Consider the following 26,630-nt stretch of genomic DNA (forward strand, 5'->3'; position numbering starts at 1 on the left):
ATGAACTGTGAGATCATGACCTGAGTCAAAGCTGGATGCTTAACTGACTGAGCCACCCAGGCACCCCTATAAGTTCTTAATATATGGCAGGCGTATGATAAATTATAAAGAAGTATGAATTATAAAAAGTTCTGTATCTAACACCATATACCAGGGTCAATCCAGATGAATGTGAATTTTTATTTAAAATTAAATTACACAAAATTACAAGAAAATTTAGGCAGGGGCACCTGGGTGGCTCAGTTGGTTGAGCATCCCACTTTGGCTCAGGTCCTGATCTCATGGTCTGTGAGTTTGAGTCCCAGGTCAGGCTCTGTGCTGACAGCTCAGAGCCTGGAGCCTGCTTCAGATTCTGTGTCTCCCCCTCACTGCCCCTCCCCCCTCATGTTCTGTCTCTTTATCTCTCTCTGTCAAAAATAAATAAACATTAAAAAAATTTTTTTTAAAGAAAATTTAGGCAAATATATTTGTCTCTCTACCTGGGAGATAAAAGTATGGAACAAATCTCAAAGGAAGAGAGCAATGAATCTGGTTATTATAACAGAAAAAGGCTCTGCTCTTCAAAAAATAAATGAAATAAAAAGGCAAGCAAACAGAAAAAATAACATAAATATTACAAAGTGTTTATATCCTTAACATAGAAAGAACTGTTATAAGTCATTAAGGAAAACAGCACGGCAGTAATAGAAAAAATAGGGGGAAAAGTAGTGTTTTAAAATAATTTCCAGGGGCGCCTGGGTGGCGCAGTCGGTTAAGCGTCCGACTTCAGCCAGGTCACGATCTCGCGGTCCGTGAGTTCGAGCCCCGCGTCAGGCTCTGGGCTGATGGCTCAGAGCCTGGAGCCTGTTTCCGATTCTGTGTCTCCCTCTCTCTCTGCCCCTCCCCCGTTCATGCTCTGTCTCTCTCTGTCCCAAAAATAAATAAACGTTGAAAAAAAAATTAAAAAAAAAATAATTTCCAAAGGAAAAATAATAACCAAAAAACAAATTTAAAAAAAATCATGAAAATGAAAATATCTTATTTTATTAAGAAACAAAGAAATGTGAATTAAAGGAGAAGCCATTTTTACCCAATAAATTAACTGGACTTTAGACACTGATAAGCCTCAGTGACAGTGTGGGTACACTGAGATGGGGCTGTCACATATTGCTGATCGCTGTGCAAATTGTTGCAAATTTTCTGGAAATTCTAGAACTTCTTTTAATACAATCATATATTCTTGTTTATGCCTGGTTTCTTCTACAAGTTTAATGTTTTTGAGATTCATCCATGTTATTGTGTATATCAGAAGTCCTTTCTTTTAGTTGTGAAGCAATGTTCTGTAGTGTGAATACACAACAAATTGTTTATCCATTAGTATTGGTGAACATTTGGGTGGCTTCTAATTTGGGGCTCTTACAGATAAAGCCCGTTATGAACATTCTTGAACAACTCCTTATTTGGACACATGTTTCATTGGGGGGGGGCGGTAAATACCTAAGAATGAAATTGCTATATTGTATGGTAAATATACATTGCAGTTTATAAGAAACTGTCAAACTATTTTCCATTTTTTGAAATATTCGACTAATTTATATTTCTACCAATAAGGTATGAGAGTTGAAGGAGTTCCATTTCTTCACCAACACTTAGTATTGTCAGTCTCTTAATTTAGGCAATCTATTCATTGTGGGTTTTTTAAAATGTTTATTTAGGGGCGCCTGGGTGGCACAGTCGGTTAAGCGTCCGACTTCAGCCAGGTCACGATCTCGCGGTCCGTAAGTTCGAGCCCCGCGTCGGGCTCTGGGCTGATAGCTCAGAGCCTGGAGCCTGTTTCCGATTCTGTGTCTCCCTCTCTCTCTGCCCCTCCCCCGTTCATGCTCTGTTTCTCTCTGTCCCAAAAATAAATAAACGTTGAAAAAAAAATTAAAAAAAAAATTAAAAAATTAAATGTTTATTTAGTTTTGAGGGGGGGGAGAATGCGAGTGGGGGAGGGACAGAGAAGGGGAGACAGAGGATCCCAAGTGGGCTCCACGCTTACAGCACAGAGCCCAGTGCAGGGCTCAAACTCTTGAACCATGAGATCATGACCTGAGCTGAAGTCAGGGGCTTAATCGACTGAGCCACCCAGCTGCCCCAGGATTTTTTTGTTTTAAAGTAAGAATATTTTTTGGGTGGTGTTGTGTTTGTCATATTGCCTCCCATCTTGGCCATGATGTCTGGTTGTTTCATTCTTAACAGACTAAAGGCAGAGCAAGTTCAGGTGGCCAAAACCTGATCTTTCCAACCTTTCATCAATTGGTTCATCTACTGAAGGCCTTTTACTGAATCAATTATTTTATTAGGGAGTACAAAATGATAATTTAAAAAATTCTCTCATTCTTTCCATATTTTTACCTAGAAGGTTCCCATAAACCACAACTTTCACATACTGACCATAGCTATTTTGTTGCCCTGAAAGAGCATCTACACAGGAAACAGGAAAAATCCTTATTCTTTCTCTTAAGTTGCCAATAAATGGAATTGTCAATAATTTTTTCGAAGAGTTTTCTCTTGACTTGGGAAAATGTTCACAATATAATGTTGAGTAAGCAAAGCAGGATAAAGCTATATTTAGTAAGAGCATTCGTTTTCTCTGCTTTATGGGATTGTAGGTAGTTCTTATTTAAGCTACACTTAGTATATTTTCCTAGTTTCAATAACGAGCAATACTTACAAAATCTGTCCAAAAAAGTTATTATAAGTTTGCTGACTTATTCGATGGATGGCTGGATCAAGTTTTTTCAACATTTCCCATTTTCACAGCTGTTTGAGGCTGTGTAGTGCACATATTATAAAGGGGGTGAAGAGCATTAGACAGGGAAAAGGCAGAGGTTCCATTAAGCCAGCTCTTGAGTTTCTCCGATCTAATCCATTTTCTTCCTTTAGGTCCTGACATCTTTTAAGAAGAAGTGAGATAGAATGGGCTGGACTATAAATAAAACTGCTGCTGGCAAGAAGAAAACATGAGGGGTTGCTACCATAAAATCCCACCATGAAAACTTGAAAAGAAAAATGCCTCAGGTAAAAGGCCTATGTTCCTGCTTGTTGATAAGTAAAGATATTTAGAGACATAACATCACCTCTGATCTCTCTAATGTTTTTATAGCTCATGCTGATATTTAGGTATTTGGGATATGTCAAAATCCTATTCTGTTACACACTGAATCGGTCAACGTCTCCAAAGAGTGCCATTTACTGTTGTATGTGTGCCTTTTAAGTGTTCAAATCTTTGCACCAAAATGAATTCCACTTTATAAGAAAACAACTCAGTGAGGGATCTTTATGCGAGACAAATACTGATTGGAAAATATGGCTTCCTTGGATCCAGGCACCCAGGTCTTCCCTGGAGCCATGGCTTATTTATGGAAGTTGAAGGCTAGCATTTTCACCTTTAGCATTTGATTGTCAGAATCTCAGCCTGGCATACAAAAATCTGAACTCACATTTTTTCCCCCTCTACAGGCTATTTGTTCTTTAGTGCAGCTTTCATTCCTCTTTGGATACATTCTCTTTGGCCGATTCAGCACCATTAGACTACAAAATGCCTCAAAGCATCAAATGATGTTTATTGAGATTGACAATCTCTGGGAAGCAGGCTTTCATTGTGGTTTGACTGAATTGAGTATTTCCCCCATGACAGTCACCCATGCAATTATTTGATCAGAGAGAGGCTTCATGCTGTTTACCAGCGTGGTGATCCCAGAAGTGAACATCATGAGAGGATTTCTCATTTTAGAGAAAGATACTGATATTTCAAGTGGCTACTATAAGCTAGACTTTTTTGTTGTGGCTATTTGTTTGTTTTCCTCCAGCAACCATATCCAGTTTTCCTCTAAAGAATGAGCACTCCACATTTGTAGTCATGAGGTTTAGGTACGACTGACTTCATCTTTCTGGGGATGGGCTTCCATAGCTTTCAAATAAATGTACTTCTTTTCTCTTACTATAGTGATTGATTTGAGAAGAGGCAGGTAAATAAAGCACACTGATTCCAGGTACTGAGAGAAGTTATCTCCTTCTTCCATGGAAACCACCAGAGGACAGAACTTTCTTTTGGCTAGACAGTAAAGCATGAGGATGTATGGCCTAGAACTTCCTCAGCAATTGTTGAAAGATGAGGTGAGCCATTCTGGGAACACGGTCAATGCCCAGAGGAGGCACACGACACAGAGGTAGATTACTCGTGACTCCATAAACTCTGGACCAAAGCTCCTCCGGATGTTTTACAGTGAGTGAGCCATTAAATGTGTCTATATTTCTTAAGCTAAGTTGGATTGAGTTTCCTGTTGTTTGCAATCCAAGATTCTTAGCTAATGAGGAGAAGTCAGTCTAATGTTGGCTCCTTTGGCAAGGCCAACACAGGAGTTCAGGCTATTGATTCTGTTTATAAGGAGTTCAGAATCAGGAAAGACGAATACTTGGTGAAAGAGGTAAAAATATTAGTTATATCTTGGGGAAAGGCACAAGGGAGCTTTCCGGGTGGCTGGAAATGCTCTGCATCTTGACCTGGAGAGTGGTTACACAGGTGTAGACATATATAAGTATTCATTAATCTGTACACTTAGCATTTGCACATAATATCACTGCATATCACTGCACATGTATTATACCTCAACTTAAAAAAATCTTTAGCTAATTGAGAAAGAATATTTGACCAAAAATGGCAGCCAGACTGAATTGTTGCTGTAGCTTCCAATAGTACCAAGAAGCAAATTGCTTTATCAAACTTCAACAAAAAACCATGTCATCAGATGCATCTCTGGCAGGAGGGTATCTGTAGATGCATGACATAATTTAGATGCACACACTTTGGGAAAAATCTCTGTATACACATCCATACATACATCCATATACAATACACATCTTAGGTGCATATGTAGCCTGTATTATATATGTGCATGTATATGTATAAATGTACATTTTTGAATCTATATGCTCCTAGTATGTGTGTATGTGTGTACATATATATATATACACATATGTATATACACACATACACATACATTTTGAGGAATACACACACAAACACACATGTATACACACACATACATAATACATTTGAGGAACATACAGAGTCAAACCAAGATGTAGTGACCAAAAGGAACTGTGCTATGAAATAATTTAGTGTTCACTCTTGAAATCATTTTTTTTTTTTTTTTGGTCAAAGGGCAGGAGTAGATGTCATAACTTTGAGCTTGTATTGTTTCCAAAAGAAAGAAACAATACAATTCACTGGCATACTCAGTTGCTTCCAAACAAGGCTCGCCTCTGACAGACAAGTGACTCACAAATTCATCTTTTTACATGAAATTTATGTTGCACTTAATTTTTCTCAGGGCCAAAGCTATAAATAGAAATCAGGTCATTGTATCATGACAATAAAATTATGATTATTTATGCACATTGGAGATGAGAAAGCGACTTGCCTTCATAAATTACCTTTTTTCCATGATTCATTGAATTCTTCCCGACCCATGAATAATGAGGTCCCTAATTTCCTACAAAGAATTGGAGAAATGAAGACAAATTGAGGGTGGGAGGAGCCTGGAGGAAAATTATTAAATTAGGGATTTACATTTTTACATAGTAAGTGTATGGAGAATGTTCCATGGCAGTCTGTACTAAATCGATGCTGCATAATGTGGAAAATAGCAGCCTGATGATTCTTTATTTCCCTTGACAAGTGTAAATGCTGTTATTCTAACCATGGCACTGAATACTTTTTTGGAGACTGCTTGTTATATTAAAAAAAAAAGCCTCCTTTAAGAAGCTCTTATGTTAGTAGCATGTGCAATCCTACCAGCTTTCATACACCCTCAGCAAAAGTCTGTTTTGCCTGTCACAGGCTCTCTTTGTTCCTGACTGCAAAATAAGCATTTAAAAATGGGGTTTTTATTAAAATCATGAAATTTTCAAATAAAATTGGACTCTACTCTGTGAAATGCAACATTCACCACTGGAAAAAGTCCATGAACAAGAATAGTCCAATGTGATTATATAACATCATGGAAAGAAGAAAGAAATGTTGACCATTTTTCTTAAACTATGTACCAATAAATTCCTTAAAATGTAAGTTGCCGGAGTCATCCTCTGTCTCCTCTAGAGAATGAGAAATAAGGATGAAAAGCATTAATAGAAGAGAAATGAGTAACACTGTTATAAAATAATATCACCATTTTATTATCCCAATAAATTCTAAAAGTGTCATCATCATTTCCAATTTTATAGAAGGGCTGCAGTGTGATAAAATACAAAACAAATATGAGATTTCTTTCATTTTAAAAGTACTATTGGATCCACTATAGATAGAATTTTATTTTTTTTTCTCCAACAAAAGGAAAACAGTAAGTGCAGTGAAATGGAGATCCTTGTTTAATTAAAAAAAAAAAAAAAAAAAGAGGATTTTCTGCTCTCACACTGTAAGATCTTTGCATTTCAGACTCTACTAACATAACATTCATCATCATTTGGGTAAGTACTTAGTTAAAGTCTTCCCTTGTGGCTTCAGACTGAGAACAGCATCTGATCAGCAGCCTTGGTTTCACACTGGCACAACTTCTCATTAAAATACATATGAAGACGTGGTGTGAGGTGAAAAATCAGGGCAATAACCCAAACTAGGACTGATGACCAACCTAAGCCAATATTTTATATAAATTCCCACTCACTTAGTAATGCCTTTTTAATAGGATGTGAATGACCTTTATCTGTCAGACCTCTCTGAAATACCAGATTAGACATTTTAGTAAACTAAGCTATGTCCCCTGCCTCCACCCTACAGGTGTTCTTTTGGAAGCAGACATTGGTGGCATTCTCCTTCCGTTCTTTCTAGCTCCGTCTCTACCCCAGTAAGGTCTCTCTCTTTGACATCGGATAAGAGACGAAAGCTCCCAGCAATCAAATGGGAGAAGACAAAGGAAGTGCCCCCCTGGTACTAGCTGAAAATTGTACTTGTTCATTTATTTCATGAAACACTTGGCAGTGGTAATAGGCTAAGATCACATCGTGCTGCCAGAGATGCACTTGATGCAGGCATCGATAATGGAGCTGGAAGCTGTACGTGTGAATTTATTTTCCCAGGTTATATCTTAGTCCTTCATCAAGGCTATTCGCACAAAATAAGAGCCTCTAGTAAGACACTCATATGTTGAGGCACCTGGCTGGCTCAGTTGGTAGAGCATGTGACTCTTGATCTCAGGGTTCTTGATCTCAGGTGAGTTCGAGGCCCATGTTGGGTGAAGAGATTACTTAAAAATACAATATTAAAAAAAGACCCTTGTATGTTTATAGCATACAACCAGGAGTATGGATTGAGTGGCAATCCCTACACCCTGGTGAATAGCAAACAAAAGATCAGATGGACTCTGTCATTCCTATAGGCAAAAAACAGACAACCTCAAAACCCCCCAGGAATTTATGAAAAATATGGCAGGAAAGGAAAAGAAACCATTACCCTGGAAACTCAGAACTAGCCTCTGAAAATGATTCACCACAAAAACAGGGTGAAAAATTTAGAAAATCGGCGTCCTTACTTGAACCACAAGAAGTTTGCCATGAGGAAATCATACTGAAATGAAAATAAGATGGAACACAATGAAACATGAGATTAATGGGCTAAAGAGGGACAAGGAGAAAATTAAAATTGCAATGGCAGAATGAAAAACTTGTGAGAGGATCAAAATGAAGATAGTCACTGTTGAAAATTAAATCATTGTGGGGGGAGATGAGGTTAAGACACTCTTCCATTCTCAGAAGCAAAGGACAAAGACATTAAGACAATTCAGTGAATTTGGAATGGAGATTATACTTAATCATTTACAGGTACTTCTGAGGAAAGAGCCAGACTATTTTGAATAGATGAAATCCTGCATAAGTTTAAGGAAGTAAACCTTCTATGACTGAAAGAAAACAACCAATAGCGAACCCTGTGTATAAAGCTGTGAAAGAGGTTGCCATTGTTTAAGTCAACCAGCATATGCCTGGAGACTTTTTGAGTTGCAAGAATAAATATATACATCCTAAGAGAGCCTAGCAAGGTAGTGGGATGAGGTGGGGTTGTGGTGGGGAGATGCCAAGTACAGGTAACACAAAAATTGAATTTAACACCAGATGTCTCCTTAGCAGGAAATATGAATGTAGTATTCTATGGAGAAAATATTTTAATACAAAATTGGCCCTAAAAGGGTAACATATATCTTTATTAATCATTTCTTCAAATTGTCTTTGTGACCCGAGAAATATCTAGGGAAAAGGCTATTTTATAGAACTGCTCAACCTTCCCCTGAAGGCCAGAGGTGAGGAAAAGGGCGAAGAAGAGAAGGCCTTTGACTTTTTGGAGATGTCAACCAATGAAAGACAAAACTGCAAGCTGCAAAATAAAATATGTGCCTTGGGACACCTGGGTGGCTCAGTTGGTTGAGGGGCCAAATCTCGGTTTCAGCTCAGCTCATGATTTCATGATCTGTGGGATCAAGCCCCGCGTCAGGCTTCAGGCTTTGCACTGACAATGTGGAGCCTGCTTGGGATTCTCTTTCTCTTCCTCTCTCTCTCTCTGCCCCTCTCCAGCTCATGCGTGTGTGTGCACTCTCTCTCTATCTCCAACTAAATAAACATTTTTTTATAGTGCATTTATTTGGGGTCTTAAAGATTGCAATCCAAGAGGGGCGCCTGGGTGGCTCAGTCGGTTAAGTGTCCAACTTCGGCTCAGGTCATGATCTCGCGGTCCGTGAGTTTGAGCCCCGCGTCAGGATCCGTGCTGACAGCTCAGAGCCTGGAGCCTGTTTCTGATTCTGTGTCTCCCTCTCTCTCTGACCCTCCCCCATTCATGCTCTGTCTCTCTCTGTCTCAAAAATAAATAAACATAAAAAAAAAAAAGATTGCAATCCAAGAGACACAGATTCCACTGAAATCAAAAGCATGTTCTGGGGTGACAAAGAGGTTAGAGCTTTTGAAGAGCAAAGAGGAAATTTATATAAGTTGTTTTGAATGAAATGAAACAGGTGCTGGTATAGCTACAGTTACACTAATCTATAGGTGGCTGGTTGCTAGGGCTAGTGTTAGGTGGAAAGTTCATTTGTGTCCATTCTTACCTATAGCAGATATCTTGGCTTTGGGCTGAGTTCAGAAAAATTTCTGAGAATTTGAGATGGAAGACATGTATAAGTCCCACCTCCTCAATGTCCTCCCGGCTCCATTTTAAATAACCCTCTTAGCATTGCTTACTCCATTTTTTTCTGGGTTGTCAAAGAGGACAACTGATATTTTCCTAACAGTTCCGTGATGATTAATTTTACGTGTTAACTTGAATGGGCTAAGGAAGCCCAGACAGCTGATAAAATATTATTTCTGGGTGTATGTGTGAGGGTATTTTAGAAGAAATTAACATTTGAATAGCTGAACCAAGTACAGATGGCTCTCCTAAAAATGAGTGGGTGTCATCCAACTTGTTGAGGGCTTAAAGAGAACAAAAAAGTGGAAGGATGGTGAATTCTTTCTGCCAGAACTAATACATCCATCTTCTCCTGGACTGGGACATTGGCAGTCCTGGATCCCACCCGTTGAGACCTGAATTCTTAATCATTCACAGGTCCTTCTGAGGACTGAATTCTACCACTGGCTTTCCTGGTTCTTCAGCTTCCACGTGGATTTCTCAGCCTCCTTGATTGCATGAGGTTATTCCTATAATACATCTCGTCTTGTATGTATGTATGTATCCCATTTGCTCTTTGTCTCTAAAGAACTCTGAAAAGAACTCTGAATTGAACAAGTTCAATAACGTGTTTGGTATGGAAGTTGCAGGGGGGTGGGTGGGGAAGAGAATTCTTTCTTTTGCATTATACAAATGCCAACACGTGGTTTCTGCTGTCTCAATGTTTTCAGCACAAAGACCTGACACTCTCTATTTTCACACTCTTTAATTTTTGAAAAAAGGGTTTGGATAATTGGTAGTTTTTTCCTTAACTGTTTCACAGAAGGTAACAGTGAAGCCTTCTGACCTTAGGCTTTTCTTTTTTTTTTTTTTTTTTTTAATTTTTTTTTTTTTCAACGTTTATTTTTGGGACAGAGAGAGACAGAGCATGAACGGGCGAGGGGCAGAGGGAGAGGGAGACACAGAATCAGAAACAGGCTCCAGGCTCTGAGCCATCCGCCCAGAGCCCGACGCGGGGCTCGAACTCACGGACCGCGAGATCGTGACCTGGCTGAAGTCGGATGCTTAACCGACTGCGCCACCCAGGCGCCCCTGACCTTAGGCTTTTCAACATAAGGTTTTTATTTATTAATTTGATTTCGTTATGTAGGTCCATTAAGATTTTCTTTTTTTCATATTTTTTTAATGTTTGTTTATTTTTGGGGAGAGAGACAGAGTGCAAGCGGGGGAGGGGCAGAGAAAGAGGGAGACAAAGAATCTGAAGCAGGATCCAGGCTCCTAGCTGTCAGCACAGAGCCCAACACAGGACTCGAACCCAAGAACCACGAGGTTGTGATGTGAGCTGAAGTTAGACACTTAAGAGACTGAGCCCAGATTTTCTATTTATTTTCAAGTCAGTTATGATCACTTGTATCTTTCTCAGAATTCACCAATTTGTATACAGGAATACTGATGCATAGGGGCACTTGTGCCCCAATGTTTATAGCAGTACTCTCAACAATAGCCAAACTGTGGAAAGAGCCTAAATGTCCATCAACTGATGAATGGATAAAGAAATTGTGGTTTTATACACAATGGAATACTACATGGCAATGAGAAAGAATGAAATATGGCCCTTTGTAGCAATGTGGATGGAACTGGAGAGTGTGATGCTAAGTGAAATAAGCCATACAGAGAAAGACAGATACCATATGTGTTGACTCTTAGGTGGATCCTGAGAAACTTAACAGAAACCCATGGGGGAGGGGAAGGGAAAAAAAAAGAGGTTAGAGTGGGAGACAGCCACAGCATAAGAGACTCTTAAAAACTGAGAACAAACTGAGGGTTGATGGGGGGTGGGAGGGAGGGGAGGGTAAGTGATGAGTATTGAAGAGGGCATCTTTTGGGATGAGCACTGGGTGTTGTATGGAAACCAATTTGACAATAAATTTCATATATTAAAAAAAATAAAAAAATAAAAAATAAAAAAAGAATACACCAATTTCTACAAAGACAGAGTTGTATTTAACAGACTTATACATGGAATTGTACATAATATTCTCATATAGTCTTTTAGTCTTTGTAGAGTAGATAGCATGACACTTCTTTCCTTATTTCAATCATTTTTGTCTCCTCTCTTCATCTCTTCATTAGTAACTAAAGGCTTATCAATTTTGTTAATCTTTCTAAAATGCACACTTTCAGTTTCCTTGAATTTCTTCATTGTTTTTCCATTTTCTATTGCATTGACTGCTGCTCACTTTTTCTTTTTGTTCTTCTTTTTTAAATTTCTTAAGATGGAAGCTTCTATTATTGATTTGACACCTTTTTTATCTGTTCTGTTGTATTTTTTTTGAGAGAAAGTGCGCGTGCGTACGCATGATGGGGAAAGAAGCAGAGGGAGAGGGAGAGAAAGGGCCCCAAGCAGGCTCCATGCCTAGTGCAGAGCCAGGTGCAGGGCTCCATCAGACCACCATGAGATCACAACCCGAGCTGAAATCAACTGACTGGGCCACGCAGGTGCCCCCTTTTATAAGCATTTGATGCTATAAATTTCTAAGTTCTCCTTTCTCTGCACCCACAGGTTTTTGATATTTTATACCTTTACTTCCATTCAGTAAAAAGATTTTCTAATTTCTTATGAGTTTTTTATAAGTATATTATTTAATTTCTAAATATTTGGAGATTACTCAAATTTCTTTCTGTTGAGTTCTTAAGTGTAATTATTTTGTAGTCAGAGAATGTACTTCGAATGATTCCTAACATTTAAAATTGATTGAAACTGTTTTAGTCCTTAGCATATGGTCTATACTAGAAAAGGTTCCATGTGCACTTGAAAGGAATGTGTATTCTTTTGTCGTTGGGTAGCATATTCTATAAATGTCAGTGAGGTCAAGTGCTTGAAAGTGTTCAGATTTTCATTATTCTTGCTAACAAGATTTTCTGTCTTATTCTATTAGTTATTTACAATGGGATATTGAAATCTCCAACTATAACTTTCAAATTTTTGGTTCCTCCTTTCACTTCTGTCAGTTTTTGCTTCGTGTATTCTGGGCATCCTTTGTCAGGTACATATACATTTATAATTGTAATACTGTCATGATATATTGACCATTTTACCACTATTAAACCTTTCTTTTTATCTCTAGCAATATTTCTTGTCTTAAAGTCTATTTTGTCTGATATTAATATTACCACTCCAGGTCTCTGATGGTTACTACTTGCATTCAGTGGTACAGTGACTGCTTTATTCAATCTTAAATTATTTAAGAAGTTAAGAGAAAAATCTACCCACATCATCTTTTATATTTACCATTTCTTGTGCTTTTTTTTTTTTTTACCTTCTCAAGGATTTGAATTACTGCCTGAAGGTATTTGCTCTCAGCCTAAAGCACTTCCTCTAGCATATCTTGTAGAGCAGGCCTTTCTCAATGGATGCTCTCTGCCTTTGTTTACCTGAATTTGTTTCTGTTTGGCCTTCATTGTTCAAAAACAATTTTAGTGGATGTAAACTTCTTAGTTGATAAGCATTTCCTCTGAGCAGTTTGAGGCCTTCTGGCCTCCATTTTTCCTGATAAGTAGTCAACAGTTAGTTGGATTGTTTGACTCTATGTAATGAGTCCTTTTATTCTTGATGCTTTTGAGAACTTTTCTTTGTCTTTCTAGACGAGAATTTCCCTGCTGATCTACTCAGAGCTCCTGGCAAGTCTTGGATCTATAGATAAATACTTTTCATGAAATCTGGAAAGTGTTAGGCCATTATTTCTTCAAATTTTTTTTCTGCCCTGTTTTACTTCTCCTCTCTCTCTGGGGTACCCATTTTTCACTTGTTAATGCACTTGATGTTGTCCCATAGATCTCCAAGGCTTTCATTTTTCTTCAATCTTTTTTCTCTCTGTCTTCTAGACTGAATCAGTTCTACTGATTTTTATGCAAGTTCACTTTTTCTTCTGCCTTCTCAATTTTGCTATTGTGTCAATTTGGTGAGTTTTTCATTATGATTATTGTATTTTTCAACTTTAACATTCCTACGTTTTTCTTTTCTTTTTCTTTTTCTTTTTCTTTTTCAAGTAGGCTCTAAGCCCAACATGGGGCTCAAACTCACGTGACCCAGAGATCAAGAGTCACATGCAGTCACATGTTCAGAGCACCCGGGTGGCTCAGTCAGTTAAGTGTCAGACTCTGGGTCTCTGCTTACATGGTTTGTGAGATTGAACCTATGTCAGGCTCTGTGCTATTAGTGCAGAATTCTCTCTCCTCCTCTCTCTGCCCCTCCCCTGCTCTCTCTGTCTCAAAATAAATAACCATTTAAAAAAATAGTCACAAGCTGGATTGACTGAGCCTGCTAGGTGTCCCTCCATTTGTTTCTTTTTAATAGATTCTGTTCCATTGTTGATATTCCCTATTGTTGAGTTATGGTCATCACATTTTCCTTTGTTCTTTAAACATGGCTTCTTTTAATTATTTGAACATACTTGTAATAGTTTCATTGAGTTAATCCAGCACCTAGACCCATGAAGAGACAGTTTCTACTAATTACTTTTTGTCTTGAATATGGGTCACCCTTCCTGGTTTCCTAGTTCTCACAATTTAAAAACTGGATATTTTAGATAATTTATTATAGCAACACTGGATTGCAATTTTCCTTTTTTCCTATGGTGAGTTTTATTTGCTAATGTTTGTTTCTTGCTGTTTAAAGCAACTTGTCTGTACTTAATCTATAGAATTAGATTATTACCTCACAATGTGCAGCCTCTGATGCCTCTGTTCAGTTTTTCTTTATTTTCTTTGTTTAGCTTATGTCTACATAACCTAGTGTTCAACCAGCGATCGGCCAGTGGTTGTGCAAAATATCTTAAGCTCAAAAGGCTTCCACCATCTGCTTGTGGATCTGTGTTTGGTTTGAGGCAAGCATTCAAAATTTAGGCAATATTCAAGTCTGCCCTAACATTTACTTTCCACCGACTCTCAGTTCTCCCATTGTGCATAAGAATAGGCTCCCAGACAGCCAGTGATCTGTAGAATGGTTATTAAACCTTTCAATGGCTAACTCATATCCCTATTAAAGTTTTTGATAGTCCTTCAGTCTATCATTCCCTTCCCCCCAGAGGGACTGAAATCCTGGGCTCAGAGAGAGGGCTCTAGCCCTTTCCCATTCACCCCAGTTGCCAATTTTCCACTCTCTGCTCGAAATCAAGTTAGCCTGCTCCTCTTGCAACAAGGCTGTCAGTTTTCATGGTCAGTCTCATCTGATAGAATTGGTGTGCGGGCCAATCTGGGGTGGGGTGTGGGAGTAGCCACAGGCAAGAAAGCCACAGACTTCTACTGTTCTTACTCGAAGGTCAGCAGTTTTTCATGAATATATGCTTTTCAAATTGTTGTTTCCTTTTGGTCCATTTCCAGAGCCCCAAAATGACTGTTTTTGACAATTTTGCCTCGTTTTGTAGGTTTCGTTGTTGCTGTTTTTGAAAGAGGATTTATCAAGCTACTCACTACTTCAAAACCAGAATCTACACAACCTCCACCTCCCTGTGTTTTTCAGTCTGCTTCCAGGCTACGCTTGACCATTGCATTGTCAGAGCAAATCCTAGGACACACACAACTCTTTCTAGGGCAGATTCTTAGTTGAAAGCCTTTTATTGTCACTTGTTGATTCCCAAGTAATTGTGTAACCCGTATGAGATCTGCATCTTCTCCAGCCCTCTTAGTTTGCCCTTCCCTGCTTCCCCTGCACAAGCAAATGTCCTACTATCCCCCAAACAGAGAAGAATGATGGAACATTGATGAGAACTTTCTTAGGAAAGATTGTATAGAAGATTTTTTTTTTTTTAATCACACACCACTCAGCAAAAAGCCATAGTAAATCCTCTTTCACTAGTCAGTTCTAATCTCATCAAAGTCCCACTTTGCAAGACTGCAGGGGGACATTCCACCCTCACCTTTTCTCTAAATAGTGTTGAGTCCTGTTACTACTCTTCTCAAGATTATCCATCTGCCAACACATACCAGATCTAACTTCTCCCTCCCCTTAATTGTGCAGACTAGCTTCCCTTTTCCTTGTGAAAACTGGACTCAAATTCTAAACCTAGATTTCAAAGGCTTGCAATTGGTTTCATCAAAAAATCTTCTAAAGACTGTTGGATCTCTCTCTACAGAGATTTTGTACCACAAGATCAGTACATAAAATGTTTTCAAGTGTTAAGTTATTTTAAATTTTTTTTAACGTTTATTCATCTTTGAGAGACAGAGACAGAGCATGAGCGGGGAAGGGGCAGAGAGAAGGAGACACAGAATCTGAAGCAGGTTCCAGGCTCTGAACTGTCAGCACAGAGCCCGACCTGGGGCTCAAACTCACAAACTGCGAGATCATGACCTGACCCAAAGTCGGACGCTCAACCGACTGAGCCACCCAGGTGCCCCTAGTGTTAAGTTATTTTAAAAATCACATTCTATCACCTCACACTTGGCAGACAGTCCAATCCTTAGTTTGTTAAGAAGTTTGAGGTCATTTGACCTGAACCCCTTCATCTACCTGTCAGCTTGTGATTAACACCTATCCCTTATGCTTTCCTTGGGTCCCAAAGAAAGGAAAATGGCTCTCTACATCAATGTTTAGAGTCCCTACCTACATACTGGTTAATGTTCTTTTAGTTTCATTTAACTTACTGTACCTCTGGATAGTATAAGCAAAGACTGATTTATACAAGAATGTTAGAAAAAAGAAAAGAAAGACCTACTAAGGACCTCGGCAGTAGAGCATGTGGTTCTTTCCTCAGGGATGGTGTCATAAAATGATGGAAGGAAGTATCTGCTTAAGTTTCAAATCTCAGAAGAAACAATCTGATTGGCTAGCTTGTTTCAGAAGCCCTTTCACTGACCAATCACAGTGGAGTGAGATGAGGTTGGGGTCTGTCACTGAAAGAAAGGGGAGCAAAGGTGCTGGATAGATAAGGGTAGTACTATAGTAGAAATAGACCTAGAGGGTGTTGAGCTAGGTGAAATAAGGCAGAGAAAGACAAATACCATATGATTTCACTTATATGTGGAATCTAAAAAACAAAACAAATGCACAAACAAAAACAGAAACAGACTCATAAATCCGGAGAACATACTGGTGGTTGCCAGAGGGGAGGAAGGGGGAGGAATAGGCAAGATAGAAGGGTTTAAGAGGTACAAACTTCCCATCATAAAATAAATAATTCATAATGATGAAAAGTATGGCATAGGCAATAGAGTCAATGATATAATAACATTGTGTGATGACATAAATACACAATAAATACACTTATTGTGGTGAATGTTGCATAATATATAGAATTATTAAATTTCTATGTTGACCACCTGAAACGAATATAACATCATATATCCATTATACTTCAATAATAAAAGTTTTAAAAAATATAGAAGTGCAGTGATACTGACAAACTCTTCCCTCCTGACTTTCCCTCGATCATCAGTGTCTCTCTTTCAATTGGTTATTTCTTCTTGTCTTCAAATAAGTGCAGATACCCCTTAGCTTGAAAGAGAATTTTTCTAACTTTGTAACCTTCACTTCTCATCTTATTTTTTTCCCCTTCTTTTCATCAGGTTCCCAGGCAGCTGATTTACTCTCTGAAGAAAGCTTGCTTATATTGTTCCTCTTTACCTTCTTTGCTATCTCAAACCCTCTCTTTTTTCCAGAAAGTCTTCAGAAAGCCTTTCCTCCATCCCTGTTGACCCCAATCAAAAAATTCTAAAACACCATTTGGTTTCAGCAACATTATTAACTATGTTAGATGCTGTTTATTTGAATTTTTATGGATTTTATAGCTTGTTTTTAATTTTACTTGTTTTCTTTTTTGTTACTGTTTTTTTTTTTAATTTTTTTTTTTTAACATTTATTTATTTTTGAGACAGAGAGAGACAGAGCATGAACGGGGGGAGGGCCAGAGAGAGAGGGAGACACAGAATCTGAAGCAGGCTCCAGGCTCTGAGCTGTCAGCACAGAGCCTGATGTGGGGCTCGAACTCACGGACCGTGAGATCGTGACCTGAGCGAAGTCGGACGCTCAACCGACTGAGCCACCCAGGAGCCCCTGTTACTGTTTTATAGTTAAGAATAATAGGGAGTTATAACATGCTTTTATGTTTGTACATATTTAAATAGTATTATAGTAAAAATAATTCAGGTAAACCCTGGGAGTCTGATAGAACACTTTTCTTTAAAAAAGGTCTTAAGTTTCAGGAAATGTAGGTCTATGGTGTCAATTTATTGCTTAATCACAGTATTTCCTGGTAGGTTATTGAACCTCACTTAGTGATAGTCCCCACAAAGGTACTGTGAATTCTTCAAAGGTAGTGAAAATGAGGTCTGTATTTCTTTGTGTATCTTCCTCGAAACATCTAGCAGCATCTCAAAACCAGGTTTTATTGAGTGAACTCATAGAAACTTTGATTCTTAAGAGTAGTTATGAAATTTTTTTAGTGATAAGAACTATCTTTTTTTTTTTTAACTTTTACTCATCTCTTTGAGACAGAGAGAGACAGAGCACAAGTGGGGGAGGGGCAAAGAGAGGGAGACACAGGATCCAAAGCAGGCCCCAGGCTCCGACCTGTCAGCACAGAACCCAACCCAGGACTTGAACCCACGAACCACGAGATCATGACCCGATCCGAAGTTGGGTGCTTAACTGACTGAGTCACCCAGACTCCTCAAGAGATAAGAACTATCTTTTACTGAGTCCTGCCTTTTATTCAGCACCAGGAATTGTACTAGTGCTTTAGACTATCTCCGTCTTCACAATGAACAAATAGAATAGATCTAATGAAGATAACCATTTTACAGATGAGAAAACCGAGGCTCAGAGAGATTAAATAAATTGCCTACGGCCATATACCTAGTAAATACTAGAGCTGCAATCGCATATGAAATGATTGTTAGAGAACTAAGTGCAAGACTCTTACAGCATAAGTCTCATGATAATTTAAAACTATATTTTGTAAGATTTATATTCAGTCCTTAGTCTGTAAGAATATCGCTAGGTTTCTTTTTCTCACTGAATACTTGACAAATGGTAAAAGCTTAGTCCGTGTTTATATAGTCACGGATGCATTTCCCCTCACTACATTTTGTACTCTTACTACCAGAAATTTATTTATACTCATTTAGTCAAACAACTTTGTTTAACTTTGCACTTGATAAGAGGATATTTTAATGTTTTGGGCTGTATTTTGTAATACAGGAAATGCCATGCCAACACATCATTAACGGCACATTTCTGCCCATTGACTTTCCATCTGGAGCAAGGAAATATGTGTTGTGGTAAGTACTGTACAGAGAATCAATGTTGCTAATATTTCAACCAGTGAGTAGCCATATAAAACACTGTAAACAGAACCTTAGTGTAAATGGGATAGGCATGTCTCAGCTCAATCTTTGCCTGATAATTGCTGCATGTATCAATTTTTAAGCAATTATACATTATAAAAAATCATTCCCAAGACTTTAACTCCAGGACTTTAAAATCTTGATGACTTTGTTTCACATTCTCAATGGCACAGATTAGCTAAACGGAGGAAGAGAGGGCTTTGTGGTTAGTGCACAGTAACGTATAGCTTGGCCGTGGTTGGGTTGTCCACTCCTTATGGCTGTATTCAAACATGTGGTCAAAACCACTGCGCCCCATCAATGATGCTACTCTTGCTCATTTTTGAAGAGCAAGCTTAAGAGTTAGAGTAACCCTTATTCTAAAGAATAAATATTTAAAGAGGAGGCATTGACCTTTCATGGTGTAAGAAAAAGAATCCAAAATTCTTATCATGGTCTAGAAGTTCCTGCTTACTCTAGACCAACCCGGGTAGCATTCTCGGCCTCTCCTTGACAACCTATGTAAAAACTGCTGTTTCCTCTGCCTGAAGCTCTCCACCATTCCTCTCCCTGTCCCCTGTTATCCCTACTCATTCCTCAGATCTCAGCTTAAGGGTTACTACCTCAGAGAAGCCCTCCCCAGCTAAGTCTAGACTCTCATCATAGACTTTCATTGCAAGCTGAACTCTTATTTGGTAGCACTTATGAGTAGAATTAGATACTTATTTTGACAGCAGGTGCTTTGTCTGACAAAAGATCAGATGTTCTCTAGGATCTACCTGGAGAGGGAGAGAAAGAAGGGGGGAGAGACACAGAGACAGAGACTTCTTGAGAAGGGGAAAGGAGAGGGAGAAAAGTATGGAATAGCTGTGCAGGGAGAAGAAAAGACAGATAGATGACGGGCCTCAGAGAGGAAAAGAAGCCTTAGCTGCTAGGGATCCAACCCATTAATTAATTTTGTGTGGTCCAACCTACATTTCTTGCTTATGACAGAGGCTGCTACTGTGTACCAGCACCTTCATTCTCCTCTTATTCTGGGGCACACAGTTAGCCTACCTTTCTCAGCCTCCCTTGCTCTTAAGTGATACCATGTAACTGAGTCCCAGCCAATGGAATATGGACAGAAGGGATGTGTATTTCCAGATGTGGCTCCCTAGTACTCCATTGGACCTTTCCAGGTCCTCTCTCTTTGCTCTTTGATGGGTAGTGAACAGAATTCATCAGAGGATGTGAGACCTAGAGCAACTCTTAGCTAGAATGAACCTACATCCCTGAATCAACTTGTGGAAGACCACCTAGTGAAGACCCAACTGGTCTATGAAATGAGTGAAAAACAAACTTTTACTTTGTTAGGCCACTGAAGATTTAGTGTTTGTGTTAGCAGCTAACTTTCACTTCCATAATACATCTCAATATTTTCATATAATATACCTTTCTTTGGCTTATATTAGTTTGAAGCATCTTAATTATTACCAAATAGCAAAAATTAACTGGTAAAATACTTATAAAGCTTTTAATCATTACTATCAAGATAGCTTTATATTTACTACCAATATATAGGCTTACTATATAATATATGTAATTATATATATAATTTTGTATAATATCTATATGGATACATATATATATATATATATATATATAGAGAGAGAGAGAGAGAGAGAGAGAGAAATATTCCTGTTATGTATTACTATGGGAAAGACAAATTTAGAATCAGTGATACTAACTCAGCAAGAGTGAAACATAAAATCTATTACTGTGTAACTGAAAGAAATCAAAAAGCCAAATTAGATGACCAGTAAAATAGTCTGCAAATACTTATTGAGCTATTATACATGTGTGTGTGCGTGTGTGTGTGTGTGTGTGCATGTGTGCGTGTTTCTAATACACAGCCAGGTTGGGGGCCATTGATCCACAAGGACACACACCAAACCATTGGCAGTGTTTATTGCTGGGGAGGCCTAGAAAGGAAGAATGCTTGCATTCTTCTGTTATCACAACTTGTATTATCACATGGTTCTGCATTCTTGTTCCAAAAAGCATGTTCCTAAAATTAGGTTTTTGCTTAGGTAATATATGCATGTGAGGCAAAATTGAAGATACAGAAGGGTTGTACTAAGAAATGAGCCTCTCTGAGCTCTCTTGTTTGTAAGGGACCCATTTCACCTTCCAATCTGAACCTCAGCAAAAGCTACTGTTATGAGCTATATTTATATGTATATAAATATATACATTTATAATTAAATATACAAAATATATAATTGCATAAAATATATTAAAGATATAAATTAACATGTGTTATATAAACATGCTTTCTTATTTTTAATATTATATATTTATATTTTATGTATGTATATTTCCACATATACATAAAAAAGGTTCATTTTGAAACAGACAAAACAGGAATGACTTTAAGTTTATCTATGTCTTGAATTGTAAATCATTCTAATTAATCTAGTCTGATTAGTATAGGATTTATATCACAGTGGATCTCTTACATTGAATTCATTATATTTTGATATATCCCAACTTAATTTCAACTCTCAAGATACCAGTTAGAGAGACCTTTTTTCCATTCTCTCCCTTACCTCCTCCTAGGCATCTTTTGTGCTTCCAAACCCTGCCGATTACTCTGCGGGCTCCTGTGTGGTGTGTGTGTGTGTGTGTGTGTGTGTGTGTGTGTGTGGTGAGGACGCAAACGGCTTCTGCGGGAAGTGACCCCAGGGAGCAGGCATGAGAGACAGACGGGGAGTGCCACAGAGAAGGTGGGACAGACAATGTAAAGCCACTGCTCCATGTGACCATTGCAGCATCCTCTGGGACCTCCCAAGGAGCCTTGTGAAATGCATCTCAGAACCGTCTGCCAACTGGGACAAAAGGCGGAGGTATTTCTCCTGAGGCACCCATCGCTCATTGTGTACCATTCACTTCTGGATTTGCTTCTTAATGGGCCTGAGGCAAAACTGTCTGGTTGCACAGATGCTAATTATCCGAGACTATTCTTAATTAGTTGTGTGAGTTATTCGTTCTGGAACCATGACAAAACCCTCAGACGCTTTGGTCCCTGAAGACATAACCCCGGGAGCTTTCCAGGAGCTTGGTTTATGACCCCTCCTCCATGTCTCTCTCCCGTTTTGAACCAGAACATTTCAGCTTAGTCAGGCTCACAGAGGCCACCCCCCATGGGGACCTTTAAAATTAAATTCTCGGGATGTACATGATTTTTAAAAGCCCCTTGCACATACAAGCTAAAAGCTTCAGTGCTGCTGCCGGTGAGATTATTCAACTCCAGATCAAATGGCATTGTGGATGACCTGGTCTTCTCTAACTGTGAACTGACCATTCATTTTCCTTGGACTTGTAATTTCCCTCGCTCTGGTGATTTGTGCATTGTGCTGTACAATGTATTAAGCATGTTGGCTGCCTTCACGATCATCTAAAATAATTAAAGCTTTATTGAGGAGAGCACTGTACAGATTAGTGTATTAAATACTAATCTGCTTGTTCATTACAGCCTCTTACACAAAATTGGGAGGTGGGTATGCCCCAGCTCATATGAAATTACCTGTTCCTCAGAGAATACTCATATGGACAAAGATGGTTGCATAGATGGTCATTTTGAAAGGGTTTACTGGAGGACATTGCTGGTCCATTCATCTGGGAACCTACTTTTTCCGAACAGAACAATTGTTATTGTTCTGTTAACAACAAAGCTTCCTTCACGCTGAAGACCAGCTCTGGGCAGCAAGAAATGAAGCACTCCAGGTAATAAAATATATGCAAGAGAAAAATGATTTCCACTGGAGATATACCAGAGGGGGAAATAGAATGGTGCTCATGTTGAAGAAGTTCAGAACCAGCATTCTTTTTATGAGCCTGGTAAGAGTGTTAGACCTGCATGGGTAAAAAGAGAACATGACCTATTGGAATCACAATTTAAACTCTTCTTTACAAGATACAGTGGCTCGTTAAAAAGGATGAAGCAGTGTTTTCTATAACACTGTGGAAAGATACCCATGATATGATAAAAGAACAAACAAGTTAAGGAGTAACAGGGTAATATAATCTCATTTGTATAAAATGAAATTACTGAAAACCTTATATATAACGTACATATATTTATAAATATGTCAAGTAATGTTTGAAGGATAACAAACCAGCTATTTTTGTGTTTCTTCTGGGAGAAGCAATTTATATTAGGGGAGGGAAGGGAAAGCTTTTGTTTGTTCTATCACAGCAAAATTTTAAAAATAAATGAGAGACAAATACCTCAGCAAAAATTAGCTGAAGAATTTTATTAGTGTAAAAAATTGTTTTTACAATTAAGCTAGAGTCCTAAAACATTTGGGATCAAAGGAATGGTATAGAAGATTGGTTTAGATTCCATAGTTTCCAGGAACCTTACAGTGTTAAACTGAGGACTTGAAGGAAAGTATGTTTTTCTAGAAATCTAATTTATTTTCCCCACCTCTGTCAGAAATATTTTTCCTACATAAAAAAAAAAAAAGCAGTGCAGTAATTTAAAAGGAAGCAGGCATGGGGTTTGGAGTCAAAGAGAATGATGTTGAAATCCTGCCTCCACTGCTTATGAACTATGTGACTCAGAGCAACACCCTCAATCTTTCTAAGCCTCTGTTTTCTTTCCTGTAAAATGGAGAGAATAATAAAACTAGAGCATTATAAAAATTAAGATACTATATATAAAAGGCTTGGTCTATTAGCTGATATAAACTAAGCACACAATAAATGTTAGCTACTTGTAGGTGCTATAGAATGTATTATTGTCCAGAATACCCTGTTTACCTTCTAAAGAAGGTTTATGTGTCTCAACTCTGTTGAACTCAAGAGTAGCCAAATGACTTGCTTCTGCCCATGAATCAGAGAGAACTATGGCTTCCAAGAAGACGCATTAAGAACCAACCCGTTTTTCACTATTTTTCTCTTTTGTCTTTCCCATGACATCAACAACGTATCAGATAGAAGCTGTTCCAAGAGCCTAAATCTTGGAGTGAAGACAAACATGGAACACCAGCCAATCAACAATAGCCATGGTGTGTAACAGGAATGAAAAATAAACTCTGATGGTGTAAGTCAGTGGGATTTTAGATTGTTTGTTACTGCAGCTAAACTTAGCTTCCCTGACTGATAGACACACTTTCCTCTTGGCTAAAAATTGAGGGGCAGGATTTTTTTTTTTCCTATCTACAGCTAGAGTTATTAGTTGTAAACACCAGAAGAAAATATCAACTTCTACTTTGGGCGGACACAAACTCATAAGTAGAATAGTCCTCAAACACAGAAAAAGTGTTCAAATTTTAGGGATGACAAAAAGCAATAGACAAACCTGTACAATATAGCTCTTCCAAGAAATGCACAGCTTGAGGGGTGCCTGGGTGGCTCAATTGGTTAAGTGTATAACTCTTGATTGTGGCTCAGGTCATGATCTCACAGTTCATGAGATTGAGCTCCGCATCAGGCTCTACACTGACAGCATGGAACCTGCTTGGGATTCTCTGTCTCCTTCTCTTTCTGCCCCTCGTCCACTTGTGCATGCACTTGCTCACTCTCTGTCTCTCTCTCTCCCTCCCTCTCTCAAAATATTAAATAAACTTTTAAAAAATTACCACACAAAAAAAGAAACACACAGCTTGCTATGGTATAAAACTGCATGATTTAAGGCAGTCAACCACTAGCCACATGTGACTATTAACATTTAATTTAAGCAAAGTAAAAAATTCAGTTACCCTGTCTCACTGACACATTGCAGTCATCCATTGCCACGTGTGGCTAGTGGCTAATGTATTGGAAATCATGGGTATAGAACATTTTCATCATTCCAGAAAATGCTCTTGCACAGTGCTGATACAGAGAATGGAGCTTGATGTTTTGAACTAATCTGCAGTGTAGAGAGCTGGCTGTCCAGTGCAGTGAGGGGAGTGCTGGTGAGGGTCCACAAGCTGGGTTCCAGTGACTAACCACCCCTTTGTGTCTTTAGCCTTTTCAAGACTTGATTTTCACATCTGTCAAACAAGGGCATGGTAACTGTCATGGAATCAGTCCCCTCAGGCAGCCCCCAAACAAGACTCCATAATTGGCTTCCTGCTGACACTTGTACTGGGAAATTTCTGGATCATAAGGCCAGGTAGTGATGAGGAACGGGTGAGGGGTGGATTTCTACTCTATAGGTGAATGCTTAAGGATTATAAACTTGGCCCCTTTTGTCTTTCAGGTGCGTACCTTCTTATCCATTTCCCCAGCATTATTTTGACTAAGTGTGAAGGAATTTTGAGGCCACAAGTTCAGGACTGTGAGGATAATTATCAACCACCATTTCATGTCGTATGGATAACATTTCCACTTTCTGGTGTCCTTTAGTTAGTTTCTCACTGCCTTTGAACAAATTGATGCCTTCAGCTTCTAACCTTGTTCTTTCTTGCAGAATCACCCATCCTTCGGTCCAAGGCTAAAGTCTTCTTTTCCTTATCCTCCTTTTCCAGCCCTAGAAGTCAAGGCTTTTTTGTCTCTGAGTATTGTTTAGCAACAAGACTCTAGGTAAAAACAAGAGCCAGTTCTTTCATCTTGAATCCATTTACTTCTTTCCATTTTCACTGCTACCTCCTGGTCCAAGCCACAATATCTCATTAGATTGCCTGCTGGCTTGCCTCACTGATTAATGAATTAAATAAAATCTTTAACAAGTACTTATTTTAGGGGCTCCTGTGTGGCTCAGTTGGTTAAGCGTCCGAATCTTGATTTCCCAGTTCGTGAGTTTGAGCCCCACCTCGGGCTCTGTGCTGGCAGTGTGGAGCTGGCTTGGGATTCTCTCTCTCTTCCCCTCTCTCTGCCCTTCCCCAGCTTGCTCTTGCTCTCATAAATAAATAAATAAATAAACAAACCTTCAAACAAAACAAGTATTTATTTTATATCTGTATGAGAGTCATGACTTTCATCTTTTTTGACAAACCTGTTTAACACTACATTCCAGCTACTTAGATGTTTCTACACCCCACAGAATTTCGTTCTTCACCCAGCAGCCAAAGTGGTCCTGATTAAACTGGTAAACAGAACATGCCTCTCCCTGACTTTAAAAATGTCTCGTGGTTTCCTGTTCCCTTTAAAATAAAGTCGAAAGTCACTGTTTGGTCCAGAGGCCATGCAGGATCTCAGTCATGACTACTTCCATTTCATCTCCTATTACTATCCCTCACAATCAGACTATAGGAGAAACTTTGCGCTTCCATGGAAAACAATACATTATCTAATAGACTTTACAGGACGTTCTTCCAGGATATCTGAGTCTGATTCTATGGAAGCTATTTTCACAATTCTGTAATTTGGCAATGCAAAGTAGTTCTTGTCTCTAGACATGCAAATCTATTCTGCCCAGAAGATCAATTGACTTCCCTCCCCTACGGTAAAAGAAGCTAATTTTGCCTCCCTTTGCACATTCGATATTCCTTTACTCCATATAAATATGTTTTGTTGTGACTTCTTTGAAGCATTGATGACATCTACGAGGTTCCATCACAGATAAATAAAATCCTTACCAAATGTTTATTTTATATTTAAATTTTTTTTTTCAACGTTTATTTATTTTTGGGACAGAGAGAGACAGAGCATGAATGGGGGAGGGGCAGAGAGAGAGGGAGACACAGAATCGGAAACAGGCTCCAGGCTCTGAGCCATCAGCCCAGAGCCTGACGCGGGGCTCGAACTCACGGACCGCGAGATCGTGACCTGGCTGAAGTCGGACGCTTAACCGACTGCGCCACCCAGGCGCCCCATATTTTATATTTATATAAAGTCATGCTTTTATCCTTTTCTGAAAATTATCGTTTAGTATTCCATTCTAGCCACTTGGGTCTCCTTTTTTCTCAACTACTCCAATTTATTTCTGCCTTGGAATCTCTGTATTTGTTGTTTTCTTCATCCCAAATTCCTTGCTCTAAGATTTTCCCATCGCTGACTTGTCTTTATTCAGGGATCAGCTCAAATGTCGCCCTCTCAGAAAAATCTTCCCTTGACACTCCCATTCCTGATCACTACCAGTTCCTCACAGTTGTCTTCTCAGCAGTTTAAGCTGAAGGGGTAGGATCATTTGGGACTGACCTTCTGCCATCAGAATTCTGTCTGGCAT

General features: G+C 38.8%; 1 protein-coding gene across 1 annotated transcript in view; it reads left to right on the forward strand.

Moving 5' to 3' along the window:
- The window catches only part of FRMD4B (FERM domain containing 4B), a 425,720-nt gene that overhangs the window by 40,207 nt on the left and 358,883 nt on the right, over positions 1 to 26,630 (forward strand). The window contains exon 3 of the mRNA XM_086680927.1: positions 2,908 to 3,042. The gene's annotated coding sequence lies outside the window, so the exon portion shown is untranslated. The remainder of the gene's footprint in view (positions 1 to 2,907; positions 3,043 to 26,630) is intronic.

Source organism: Puma concolor, chromosome A2 (assembly GCF_028749965.1).
Source record: "Puma concolor isolate L17-30 chromosome A2, mPumCon1.1.hap2, whole genome shotgun sequence".
NCBI classification, from domain to species: domain Eukaryota; kingdom Metazoa; phylum Chordata; class Mammalia; order Carnivora; family Felidae; genus Puma; species Puma concolor.